Source organism: Balaenoptera acutorostrata, chromosome 2 (genome assembly GCF_949987535.1).
Source record: "Balaenoptera acutorostrata chromosome 2, mBalAcu1.1, whole genome shotgun sequence".
NCBI lineage: Eukaryota > Metazoa > Chordata > Mammalia > Artiodactyla > Balaenopteridae > Balaenoptera > Balaenoptera acutorostrata.
The window spans coordinates 27,934,463-27,948,254 of record NC_080065.1 but is presented as its reverse complement, the minus strand read 5'-3'; the positions used below and the strand labels follow the sequence as shown (position 1 = coordinate 27,948,254).

At 33.2% G+C, this 13,792-nt stretch overlaps 1 pseudogene; it reads right to left on the bottom strand.

Annotated features, from left to right (window-relative positions):
- The window catches only part of LOC103011027 (paraplegin-like), a 57,104-nt pseudogene extending 43,563 nt beyond the window's left edge, over positions 1–13,541 (bottom strand).
- Between the last annotated feature and the right edge of the window lie 251 nt (positions 13,542–13,792).

Sequence of the window (13,792 nt, the reverse complement as noted above, 5' to 3'; positions counted from 1 at the left end):
AAAATACCTCTGGGAATTCATATTCATATCCGTTTAAGAGAGTGGATAAACAGAATCTGCCTAGCATAATTGGGGGAAAAAAATCAATAAGATTCTCTTATCAAGTGTCCTCTTTGCTTTCTGGTTATTGTTAGCACAGTAAGTATAGAGAAGGAACTATTTCTAGTCTTTAATCTGTTCTATTTATTTTCAGAATTGTATTATAGTTCTTTTAGAAAGTAAAGACAAATATCCTATGAATTTTGGATACAGATCCATTACTTCAATGGATCATCAGCCATTTCATAAGTTATCTTAGAGATGAGATTGTAAAATTAACCTCTGATTTTATGGGACACTGGAGTTTAGAGAGAGTAGGTCATTACTCAAGGCTGCTCAGTGGAGAGCAAGATGAAATTTTAACCTAGGGATCTGATGCCTCTGTGCACTTTCCCACTCTACTTCACCATCTTTGATGACATACACATCTTTGATCCATTGAGAAATATTTGATCACTTAAATAGTGTGATTGATTCAAATTGAAAGCATCTGTTGATTAATAAAGGCAAATGTATTTTTAAAAATTAAAATAAATATTAATATAAATGAATAGAACACTTTTAAAGACAAATTTTAATGATAACAAATTGTATCTTGTTTAAAATTCAGCAGATATTATTGACTTAGCTTGTGCTGCTATACTAAGATACCATAAAGTGGGTGGCTTATCAACAACAGAAATTTATTTTTCACAGTACTGTGGGCTGGGAATTCCAAGATCAAGGTACAGGCTGATTCAATATCTGGTGAGAACTCTTCCTGGTTGCCGACAGCCATCTTATTGCTGTGTCTTCACATGGCAGAAAGCAAGCTAGCTCTCTGGCCTCTTCTTATAAGGACACTAATCCCATTCATGAGGGTTCCACCCTCATGATCTAATTGTCTTCTAAAGGCCCCACCTCCAAATACCATCACATTGGGATTCGATTTTCAACATATGAATTTTGGGGGTGACACAAACTTCGGTTCGTAACATTATGGACAAAGCTGTAGGTGAGACAAGTCCTTTTCTCTCACACCTTGAAATGGTTTACATAATCATTTAGAGACACAGCCGACAAATACCTGTGTGAGGGATCAAATAGCTCCTCTCGGAAGCAGGTGCTCTAGTGCTACAGGCCTGAAAGAAGGCATAGGTGGTTGAGCCAAAAGAGCAGGAGAGATACTAATTCTATGAACTGAAATGCTAAATAAATATTTATAGATGCAAATAAAATATACTAAACTAAAATATTTGAAATATTTAGACTTTTCTTTCACCCCATTGATAATCCCTATCCAAATAGTGAGTTAAATGATCTATTTGGAGTGTAAAGTAATGCAGTTATAATGGCAATCACTTTACCAAACTAAAATTCAAAATTGGGGACTGAAGGTAGGATTTGTAAATCAGTTTTAGAAGCCTCCAAAATGCTTTGAGTCTATATCTCTCTATGCCAAAATAGCCACTAAATTTACTGAAGACAGAATAAAAGTCGATTAAAAAGTTTGGGGATCAGGATATATCAATAAAACTATTTTAGGAGTAGAAAAAGAATGTCTTTAATGTTGTGACTGTTTGTTGATTATGGTGTTTTGATTACAGTGACACTCAGAAGATCAAAAACATAATCTTGTGGATATAAACCTGCAAAGTTATGTCTCCTGGTGTAATTTCTGACAGCTTTCCTTACTTAAAATAGACACTGTTATCAAATAAATATATTCCATTTCAATTACTTAATTTTTATAATATCCTTAAGAAAACAATGTGAAACATTTGATCCTTTAAATGGGTACATCATTTCTGTAGATCAAGTTGAAATAGATTAATTTAATTTTAAAATATAGTTTTAAAGTTGTAATTCAGACCTGGATATCCTTAAGTGCATTTCCGCTAATTAAAAAAAAAACAGTTTTAAATGTTGGCTTTTTTTTATGATTCTGCTGATGAGAATGAAGAAAGTGCAGTTAAGTGATTGTGAGCTGTGGAGGCATAAAATTTGATACTATCAACTAATCAGTATGCTCAGTCATCTGTTCTCACTTTATGTCTAAAAATGTAAAGGCATTTCTGTAATACTGCCTTCTGTGTTTATCTGAAGGTTATATTCAAATTCTTAGCTTTCTAAAAATCAAGTACACATCAGAAACTCAGAGGAATATCCCATCTATCACCACAGTTTTTATCTTCAACAAAAGCATGTATTTTTCCTAATAAGATATTCATAGGATCTGTTAAATTCATTTTTTGAGTTCTAGATTACATCAAAATATGGCAGTAGATTTGAGTTTTGCAGATGACTGCATCAAAGAATGAATGATTGGAAACCCAACGTGCTATACTATTCCACGTCTCATGTTTTAAATAGAGAGAGGAATGCCATAATCTATAATTTAATTCAATGAGCTTTGAAGTAGAATGGTACATACTGCTATTTCTAGTTTAAGCAATACAGCCACAGAATTTTTATTTGACAGGGATAGGGACACCATCCCATTTCTTATTGATTTAAGTTTAACAACAGATAGACATCTCATAAGGAATGAAAACAGAGAGGGCAATAGAAATGTTACCTGGGGAAAGAATGTGTCAAATGCTCTCAAGTAAATTAAAACTATAACATTTGAGGTTTTGTCTTGTTTTGGTAAATGCTATTTTTGTTAATTTTTTTTCAAGTCTCCACTTTATAATGAAAAAATAATTTGAGTACCTAGGCAACCTGTTAAGTCTCCTAAAGGTTTTGGTGTTTAGAACTCCCTGGTTATACTATGCACATAATGAATTGTCCCCCTTGATGTCATAAATTATATATTAGAATAATGGACATATCAATCAGTGGAGCTGTGTAAGTGAAACACACAGCTTTTGGCAAAGCAAATTCTGCATGTTTACATTTATCACCCAAATGCCTTGAATTTGATGTAGACCTTTGAGATGCATTTATTAATCATGATTTCATTAAAATTTTTGGCAAACTAATGACTTTTATTTGTCAGAAATATTGCTGATGATATACTGTTGGTATCCAAAAACACTAATCTACTTTTTGCTACTTAACCTTCCGTGTGATTGTTAAACAGTAACTTGCATGAGACGTCATGTTTTAGATTACTAGAAAGGTCTTGGTGTCAGAACTAATCAGATTGTGTATTTGCTGATAGCAGAATGGTGTGACTTTTTCAAGTACAGTTCCAGTTAGATGTTCACTTACATCTGTTGAAGAAGGAAGAGTTCTACTCTAGGGGAAAATGAATGCTTTTACTGTTATTATGAATGGAATGATTAATGGTACAAATTGTTAGCATTTTAATATATTTCAATGATTATGAAAAACTTGGTTTGAGTAAACTACTCAAAATAACCAAGTGTATTTTCCTTTATGACCTCTTTTTCTTCTATAAATAAAAACACCTATTGTGTTACAAAATCTAAGCAAGTTAACTCTGTGGGGAAAGAAAATTGAACTTTTCCATAATCCCAAAGAATTTAGTCTACTTGGCTAGACAAAAATTGTTATTATGGAAAGTGATGGACTAATAAAATACACTATATATTTGTGAAATACCTATAAATAATAAAACAAAAAATGGGAAAATGAATAATGTAAAACATAGTACTGTTGCTTTAGAAAAAGAGAGAGATCTTTGTGATTTTTTTCTATAAATTATATTTAGTAGATACAGTTTATAATTAGACTAATAATTTGAAGTTCCCTGGGAGAATCTATTTCCTGGTGTTTAGAAAACAATCATTGAAGTACATTATTGAGTCAGTTTTAGGGTATGATATTAACTTTGTAAGTTTGTTTTTCTATTTTCATAAAAGGTAAATTATTATAGCTTCATTTACTAGAACTTACGTAAAGAATGATCAGTTAATTTTCTAGGTAAAAAAATAGGTGCTTTGTGTGGTTTTATTGCTAATTAAAATCACCCAGGTGAAAAGGTTCTTAGGCTCCATGTTACTTATCTAAGAGTCCTCAATCTGGAATTGGTGACCACATATTTTTCTGAGTAACTAGACGTACACTTGGCACTTGTAAGAGCCAAGTCTCTTGCTGGATCCTGTCTGTTTCTCTCATACATTCTCTTTTGATTTTCATAAAATGGAGTATTTCCTTAACTCAAATTTCTTTGATGTTACACATAGATAAAACCAGACGGAACTTATAAAGTTGAAGTGAATTGCCTCTGAAGGCAGGTCTTTGTTTTCTTTATTATAATCATTTTAATACATTTCAAGTTATAAATTAGGTGTGTGTGTGTGTGTGTGTCTGTGTGTGTGTGTGTGTGTATATGTATATATATAAGACTTTGATTAAAAAGTAAATACGTCCTTTTAAAAGGAGCCAGTAGAAGAGCAAGCCAGTCAGAAGGAAGAGAAAATAAAAAGGCCTGGAGGCAGGAATAAGCTTAGTGTGTTCAGGTAATTGTGGAGGGGAAGGTGGGAAAGAGATTGCTAGAGTATAATGGATGAGGAAGAGTAATCGCAGTAGAAAGAGGAGCAATTGAAGAATAGGAGAGTATAAAAAGACTCCTGTGAGGTGTGTCTCTTCTTCAAGGTTGCTCTCTGAAATCAGTTGTTATCTGGAGATGGTTGACTACTCCCATGTGCAGTCCACACTCAACTGATTCCACACTCAACTGATCCCAATTGATTCCAAAGGCCATTTGGGGAAAAAAAGATTGTTTCATCTTTGTCCTAGGTTTCCCCTGTCCTAGCAAAGGATCTGAAGCATAATAAATCCACAAAATGTAATTTGCTTTCTTTTTGTTAATTGGAGATCGAAGAAGGCCTTAGAGATGTAGTTGCAACCCATAATTTTATAATGAAAAGATGAAAACAAGTAGTAAGACAAGTATCATTTGGTAGAGTTGGGATTATAACTTATGATTCTAGTCTCCTAATGCAGAGCTGCAACCTTACCTGACATTGTTATTAACAGTCTAAAGGGAAATAATGCCATTTGCAGCAATATGGATGGACCTAGAGATGTCATACTGAGTGAAGTAAGTCAGACAGGGAAAGACAGATTTCATTCAACTTATATGTGGAATCTAAAAAAAGAAAAGAATACAAGTGAACTTATTTACAAAACAGAAATAGAGTCACAGATGTAGAAAGCAAACTTATGGTTACCAGGGGGAAAATGGGGGGGAGGGATAAATTGGGAGATTGGGGTTGACATGTACACACTACTATATATAAAATGGATAACTAATAAGAACCTACTTTATAGCACAGAGAACTCTACTCAATACTCTGTAATGACCTATATGGGAAAAGAATCTGAAAAAGAGTGGATATATGTATATGTATAACTTATTCACTTTGCTTGTACATGTGAAACTAACACAGCATTGTAAATCAACTATACTCCAATAAAAATTAAAAAAAAAAAAGCACACAGGAAGTGGAAAAAAAAGTCTAAAGGGATAAAGCCAAAATATCCCTAATAAGCCAAATAAAATTTGGGAGGGTCCAAGAAATTTTGAAAGGTCTTGAAGAGCTAAATTTAATATTAGAATTTTTAAAATAAAGAGTTTTAAAAAAAGAAGTTTTCTTGTTGTTGTTTATTTAATCAGTTTAATGATTATGAAGTGAGAATTAGAGAAAGATGTGTTTTTCAGTTTTCAACTTGGATGAAATGCACATCATCTTGACCCCATAATTCTGTTTTTCCTAAATGAATCTATTATGTTTTGTGATGAAAATATCAAGTCATAAAGAAATTAAAGAAGCATCAGCAAAGGGAGACTAGGACAGGGGTTCATTCATGGTAAATTTTCATTTTATTTGTCAGATTTTAGAAATCAGCTGTTGTAATGCATATAAAGAAAAAAATAAATGTTTAAATATTGTAAGAATTTAATTTCAGAGAGTGTGCACTCTTACTTTTTTTGGGTATCATCCTATGTGTAATTATCAACCAAATGAGAATAAAATATTATTCTTTTTTTAACATAATTTCCATGCTTGCATCATGTACAATGTAGTAAAATTAACCACCTTAGCATGAGTTATCTCTTACTAACTAGATATTTCATTTAAGTGTAATGGCGTAAGGAACATGACATTAGGTTGTTATAAGGGTAGTTTATGTAAACGCTTTACATGGAAAAAAAATTTAACCTGGGCCTGAACTATGGATCAGTAAACTCCAGGTTATTTGGAAGAATATGCTTCTTATCTTGAGGCAGAAAATGCACTTTATCTTCAGGAAGCCTACATATAAGTTTTTGGCTCATATCCCTAAAGTACCCTGTTTCACTTCTGTTCTATTTGCTTAGTCTGCCTAATTTGAAAAAAAGTTTCCCTTTTCAACACAAGTGCTATTTTAATAACTCCCTTAAGGATCCAGGGAGAGAGAAAATCATCAGTCCAACTTCCTCTATGGCTTCTGTGGCGGAGAAATGAGCCTGTTAAACAGTCTATGTTGATACCAAACACCTAAGGTCACTGACGGATCAGAGCAAGAGAAGGAGAGGAAGACCGTCTCTAACAATGTGGGAGGTGGCGGCTGTGAATGAGGCCTGCGGACTCATATCTTTGTCAGCCACACATTGTTGAAAGTGGGAATCTTGGGATGAAGCTAGAACGAACTTCTTTGGAGCAAAAGCTGTCATAGAAACTGAACAGTAGAATCCCTCATTTGTAAGTAAGGAAGTTGATGGCCGAAGAAGGTATGTTCTATATGACAAGTTTGTGAAAGGTATTATACGGTTCTGAGTTTACAAAAATCTGAGCCCATTGCTCTTTCATTTTGTCCATCCAACTGGTTAAAATTTAAATAGCATTTATTTATCAAGAGTCTATTTTGTGCCATTAATTTCCTTATTGGAAATTACCAGTGAGCCACAAAAACCCTGTTCCTACCCTCATAGAAGTTACTTTATGTGAATTAGATCGACAGATATTTGTGTAGTAGCTATTAAATAGAATTTTCAAAGAAGGCTTTAAAATACTGTGAATATTTTTCCTTCAAACAGATGGTACATTAAATCACCAACAGTCAGAAACTCATTTATCCATTTTCCTCTAACCCTTAGGCCAGTTGAAAAAACAAATCTTGCAATAAAATTATGCTATTATATTCCAAGTTGAAAATTTTAAAAACTTCTATTTCTTGAGAAGTCCAGAATTGTCTTCCAGTAAAACCATTATTAAAACCAATATGATAACGAAATAATTGGTAAAGACTTTGACTTCATGGAAGTTTTTCCTCCATTGAGCATTTGACTCCCATGCATAAAAGGCAGAATGATAAGGAATGAATAATAACATCTTTGGAGCATGTTGCATTGCTTGAGCAAATATAAGAATGCAAATTAAAAGCATGCCTCAGTTTTACACCTCACAAATTATGGTGGTGGACACAAATTCCCTGGCTCCAAACAATGAAAATTTGGTCACTGTGAATCAAATGAGGAATCAAAATATCCAAAGCTGCATTTTCAGTTAGGCAATTTCGTCTATAAACTGTTCAAATTACATAGAAAGAATGATCTCAGAATTGAAAGCAATGATTCTGTCCTTAATTACTTTAATATTTAGCTTAATTTTCTGTTTTCCTTGTCCTCTAAAGATAATTACAGTGAACTACCCCCACTCTATTCCCACCACAAACATATGGAAACAAAGCAAAGATTCACAACTCTAAGGAATGGCTTGTCTATAGAGATGGAAGGAACAGAACCCTGAATTAGCTTCCCACTTTCCACTGACATATTAGCCCAGTGATACTGACCTCAGTTCCAATATTGTGTGTAGCTTTGTATGTTCTGCTTTTGTGTATTTTCTTAGACAATAAAACCAGGGTGTTCCAGATGCTCCAAAGGAAGGCTTGATAACATATTTACAGCATGCAGCCTGGATAATAATGTGAGTTTGTGGATGAGACAATGTCAAAGATTGTTATTACCATGAAGAAAAATAGAGTGGATCATTATCAGAACCACTGATGCTGCTAGAAAAAAAGAGTAGAAGGAGTATAAGATTTTATTTGCATCTGTATTTTACTTCGTGTTGATGAGTATATTATATAGGAACAAACTATTCATTTTAAGATTGCTTAGGCATTTTTGGTGTTTCACTGAAAGAAACAATACAAAGCAGGTAATTGAGAAATGTACCTATAAGAAAATGATTTATATCTGGGATATACTTAATTCTAAGGAGTACCTGATCAAGTGTTATTCCCATAACACTTTTTAAAATAATGATAACAGATGGAATTATGATAATGATTCTACACCAAAGGCATATTATTTCCCTTAATAATCTTTAAACTTCTAGAGTGTAATGCGCAGTGAACAGTAATCTTTCTTAGGTTAGACCACGCACAGTGTTGTTTTCAACTTGTTTGCCCAATTTGGCAATATTATCCCTACTGCACATGTCAGATGTGGTCTACCAAATAACAATTAATAATATTAGGAATGCTTCTTAATGAGGAGGTTGATGAAAATGTTAAGGGAGAAATCAATGGGAGTCATACAATGAAATACAATGGATATAAATTTCCTATAAATTAAGACAAAAAAATTTAAGATGGTGGTAGGACCTAGATGAATATTTTATTAGTAAATCAATCCCATATGCACAAAAATCTAAATGATAGGCTATGGGGGTTCAAATACTAATTTTTAATTTCCTCCTAACTATGACATTTTAAAACCCTGCACTAACTCTGTTCTCTTTTGTTTTGAATTTCTCTTCTATTAGTGATCCTCTTGTGCCTAATTCACACTATTCATGTCCACATTATCATGTTCTTGGCTGACCATACCCTTTAATTAGTATCCATATTACTGTGCACAGAGAATTCTAAGTCTCTAAATATTCAAAGTTTACAATAATTATATGTTTTTCAGTCATACTTTTCAAAAGGGTTATTTTGCTCTAAACACCATTTTTAAAATACTGCCATCAGTATTTTTGTGTGTGTTAAGAGGGACAATTCATAATTTCTCTAATAAAAAAACCCAAAATCTCAGTGTCTTAAAACAATTTCTAATTTCATAGTTTAATGAAGGTCAAGTGACTCTCTGAGGCATCTCCTCCATTCCTTTTTCCAAATGTTACATTTCATCTTTCTTTTTATACATAGAATGCCCTCACTTTTGCCCTAAGAGTGACAACACAGAATTTCATCATTCAGTCTCCATAGATCAAATCCAGAATCTCCAGTTTATCCACAGTTTTTCTCATCAAGTCCAGATAGTTCTTTCCTGAAAAGCGACCTATGAATAATTATAGACAAATTATTGCATGCATGTGCATTCACACACACCCCCTAAATATACAAGGATGTAACAGGGGAAAAAATAACTGGAATGAAATCTCCTGCTTGGAAAGGGAAAGAACGAAGGGCATGCAGAGTTTCGGCTCATCTGATTCTTGAAATCCACAGAATCTGTATAATGATACAAGTATCCAGACTTCTTCCACTGTATGGCTTTGTCATATCGTAATTCTTTGAATTCACCGCTGAGGACTGAGGCCAATATATTATGCAAGAGAATAGAGGACATTTCAAAAACCAGGCTTAAAATGTCATATTCCTGTGGCCAGAACAAAGTCACACTTAGCAGCAAGAGGTAACTGGTAATATATTCTTCTTGTGTGATGAGTGGAAAAATGAATTGGTTTGAGGAAAATAAAATTATATCTGCCACACCAGAATCGCTTATGTTTCTTCACCCAGGACTCTACAGTTCTGCCCTTTTTTTCATCTGAAATCAACATATTGTTCCATCTCTACTATGCTTTCTTCATCAAAATGAGAGTAATATCTTTAATATAACTCTTTATTGCTGGAGTAATAAATTTGTGATTGAATCTAAACTGGGGTTTAAACCTAAACTTAGGTTCTTAATCCTGCCTTAGACAGTAACAAGAAAAAAAAACAGGATGCTTTTTGTGTAACATCATCAGTATCTTCTCTGGCTGCAGTGGCAAAGGGGATTTTAGAATTTGGAATTTATCTGCCCTTATCTAGAAAATAGCAGAAGTGGTTAGACAGGTTTCTTACCTGAATTTGGCTATTAGCCAAAGTTCAAATTATCTAGAATTATATCTGATAAAATGTTAGTTTAGTCTTTTGGGTCAGATAAATATGCTCTTTCTACTCCACATGTGTGTTTTTCACCCAGTGTTGAATGCATTGGCTGTGAAAAGCGTATCTACTATTTGGTCCAAACCATTTCCTCTCTTATAATCTTTTTTTATGTTAAAAGATAAACTGAGCTAGATTAGAATTTTCAGGAGTTTACTTGATTAGATAGATTTTAATCCTGCAGTGGCCAAATCAAAAGTGACTAGCAGTGCTCTGCCAACTGGAGTTAGGGGAAATGCTTTCATAGGGCAGGGCAGACCCGGAAGCACAGCGAGAACGTTGATTGGCTGTAGCTTAAGTCATTGCCTTATTTGGGAAAGCCTAGTTTGCTGTTTGTGATTATTGGTTCTTAATTTTTTTTTTTTTCTGAGATATGAATGCATTTACGGAATTGACTCTGGCATAGGTTTCGATTTGCTTATATAGGCCACCAAGGCATTAGTGCCACCTCAGTCTAATGACTTCTTGTTTAACTGCTTTAACATGTGCAAAGATATAGGCACAATATTAACAACAACAAAAAGAGGTGAAATCATTATTTTTAAGTTTGTTCGTATTGATCACACGGTTATGTGTAGAGACATTTCCTAAGACATTTAAGTAACTGTGATACCCTATAAAATACATGCTCTTCTGTGTTGAAGTGTAAAAATGAATGAGTGTAATCTACTGAACCAACAATAATTTATCCCTAGACAACAGACCAGGGGTCATTACTTGATGTCATTCAGTCATATGCATTGTCTAGCACAGGCTTTTCTGAATTGAGCAGGTGTCCAATCTTTGAAGTAGGGAGTAAGCATCAGGATTAAGTGCTTTAAAAACAGCAGTGACAACAAGAAGTCATTTTTATACCTAATTGGAGGTTATATCTTGGAGAATGCAATGTTGAAATTAAGCTTTGTTCTGATATTCTGAACATAGAATCACAGCAGATCTTAATCCTGTGCTAAAATTCTCTACAGTGCTTTGAATGGAAATACTTTTGCATTTTCCAAAACATTGAATTAAAAAAAAAGAAAAACTTCTAAATGATATTTAGATAGCTAAGTGATATCAAAGATAATCTGAAAATTAAACCTACTTCTTTATTTATATTCAGTCCATCTGAGCATAGCTTAAATTTTTCATCTAATGTCCATCCGACAGCCTCAACCAATTCTGAATAAATCTCACTGTGAACAAATATTTATAAACTCTGGTAATAGCATGAGACAAATCAGTTGTCTTAACCCACCATTTGGATAGTATGTCCTTGAAATTACTATACTTCTTCAAAAAAAGATCTCAAGATATTTATATACTTTCTACTTAGGAGAGTTTACAGTTTTAGTTGAAAGAAATAAATTCAATAATTAGCCTTATCCATTTTCCTACGTATTTATTTAGTCTCTAGAAATTTTTGTATTATAAAATTTGTCATTCAAAAACCTTAAGTTTCAAGAAATCGAAACATACATTGGGAAAAGGAGGAGAGTCTGTTAGGAAAATACAAGGGTGCGGGACCAAAGAAGATGACACATTTTCTTTTTCACACACATGTTCCTTCTCCTTTCCTTGCTCAGTCCATAAAGGAACTTTTTCTACTTCACAGTACACATGGTATGCAAAAAGCAACCCAAACCATGGCTTATACCTCAAATTCACTTTATGTAATCCCAGCTAACTAGAAGAGCTAGGGAAGAGATTTTACAAGAAGGGGGTGTTTTGGATAAAATTCGTTCAAAAAAAAATACAAAACAAAAACAAAGAAAAAAATCACTTAATTTTTCCATAGAAAGCTTGAAACTCACTGTCAAAAGCAAATCTAATTTTGTCTTCAGTTCTTCTTCCTCATAATACAAACTTTAAAGACTGCACAGATTTTTTTATAGCTACATATATATGCAGTCTTACATAGAAGCACATATACATGTCAGTTTTATTAGTTCTAACCAAGAATAGCTTTGAAGGGATTTTCCTGGAGTGAGAAATAGAAAGTTTAATTGGAACTAAAATTAAATAAAACAAATGGATTAAATCTATTCTGGGCAATTTTTTGAAGAAGTTTATGTATTTTATTGAAAAATGTCACATCATAGCTCAACAGATTGTTTTGTGTTAATCTACCATATTATTTCAACAGAGGTACTGGTTTCAAAAAATATTGCTCCATTTAAATGCTAATATAGATACCGCTATGGAGGTCTCTTAAAGATTATGGGTTCTGAATACTCTAGTTATAGAACATTTGGCCTTTATAGATAAAGTTCCTTTACTTCAGTTAAAACCCTGTATCTATAAAGGGAAAATGACTTTGTCACTCTGTTGGTTCCTAATATTATTAAATATTTATTAAGATTCAATAGTACATTAAGCATTTATAAAGTAAGAATAGAATAATGTTTACTTTAATTAACCTAGTATCTGAAGTCTCTTAAGGGAGATGGATATACATTACACACGCTTCTGTGTAGCTTTTCTGGTCATAGATAGGATTCAGAATCACAGTAGCTCAGGTGTGTCATCTTTTATTATTATGGAATTAGAAAAAAACACTTACAATTTACCTAAGTCCATGATAGTAAGCTCCTTAAACTGTAGACAGATATGTCTTTGAGATTGCCCTTACTGCTTGCACAGTTTTGTTCTTTCTAATTTTTATTTTGATGTTTATTCCACTAAACAATGTTGATATCCACATTGATCAAAAAGCAGTATGTATATTTATGGCTCACATTAAGATGATATAATTTCTGTGTAACGTATTGAATCACTAACTGTTAGAGCCTCGTGAGCCTTCTAAGATAAACTCATTCACTTTGCCAGAAAAAATTTATGGCTTAGAGAATTTAAGGTCCATTGACAATCCAATGCTTTTATCAACCTGTTATGAGTTATGAGGACAGACAGACAAGTGATCTTCCTTCTATTGTTGAAATATTTCTTATACTTATGTGGTAGATAGTTCACCCTTTATAGTGAAACATTTCTCATTGATTTCAGGGTTAAATGTTACTGTTTTAATGTTAATAATATAGAAATACACATAGACCAAAGACTAGAAATAAATTTCTATTCTCACTGTTTCTAATCCGATAACGGGAGAGTGGGAATGACTCTTCAGTACTACCATGTGCCAAGAGATGACTCAACATTCTCCTAGCAGTCTTCTCTTTGAATCACTGTGAAGTCAGTGCAATGGAGCATGATACCATTTGGCCTCCACATGACAGGAAAGGGTTATTTGCCTATTAAGTTTGCCTGTGTTCTTTTCTTATCAGGCTGTGATATGTCCAGTGGAACCACTTGGTATCCAAAGGCAAATATAGAGGCAGAAATCACCTGTTGTACTTGGTGGTGAAGATGGTGATGATGATGATGATGATGATGACAGATGTGGTGGTGGGAATGATGATCATGTTACATAACATTGATCTAGCACCTCCTATATGCTAAGCATTGTTCTTATTAATTTAAATGTATTATCCTATTATTTATCACGATAGTTTTATGAAGTAGCTACTATGGTTATCCTCTTTTTTACCTCACATATAGAGAAGGAAAGTACCTATATTCAAACACTGCACATCTTACTGTAACATCCTCTTTCATCCCATTTATAGAGTGTACACTCATATTTATTAATACTCTCATCAATATATATGACATA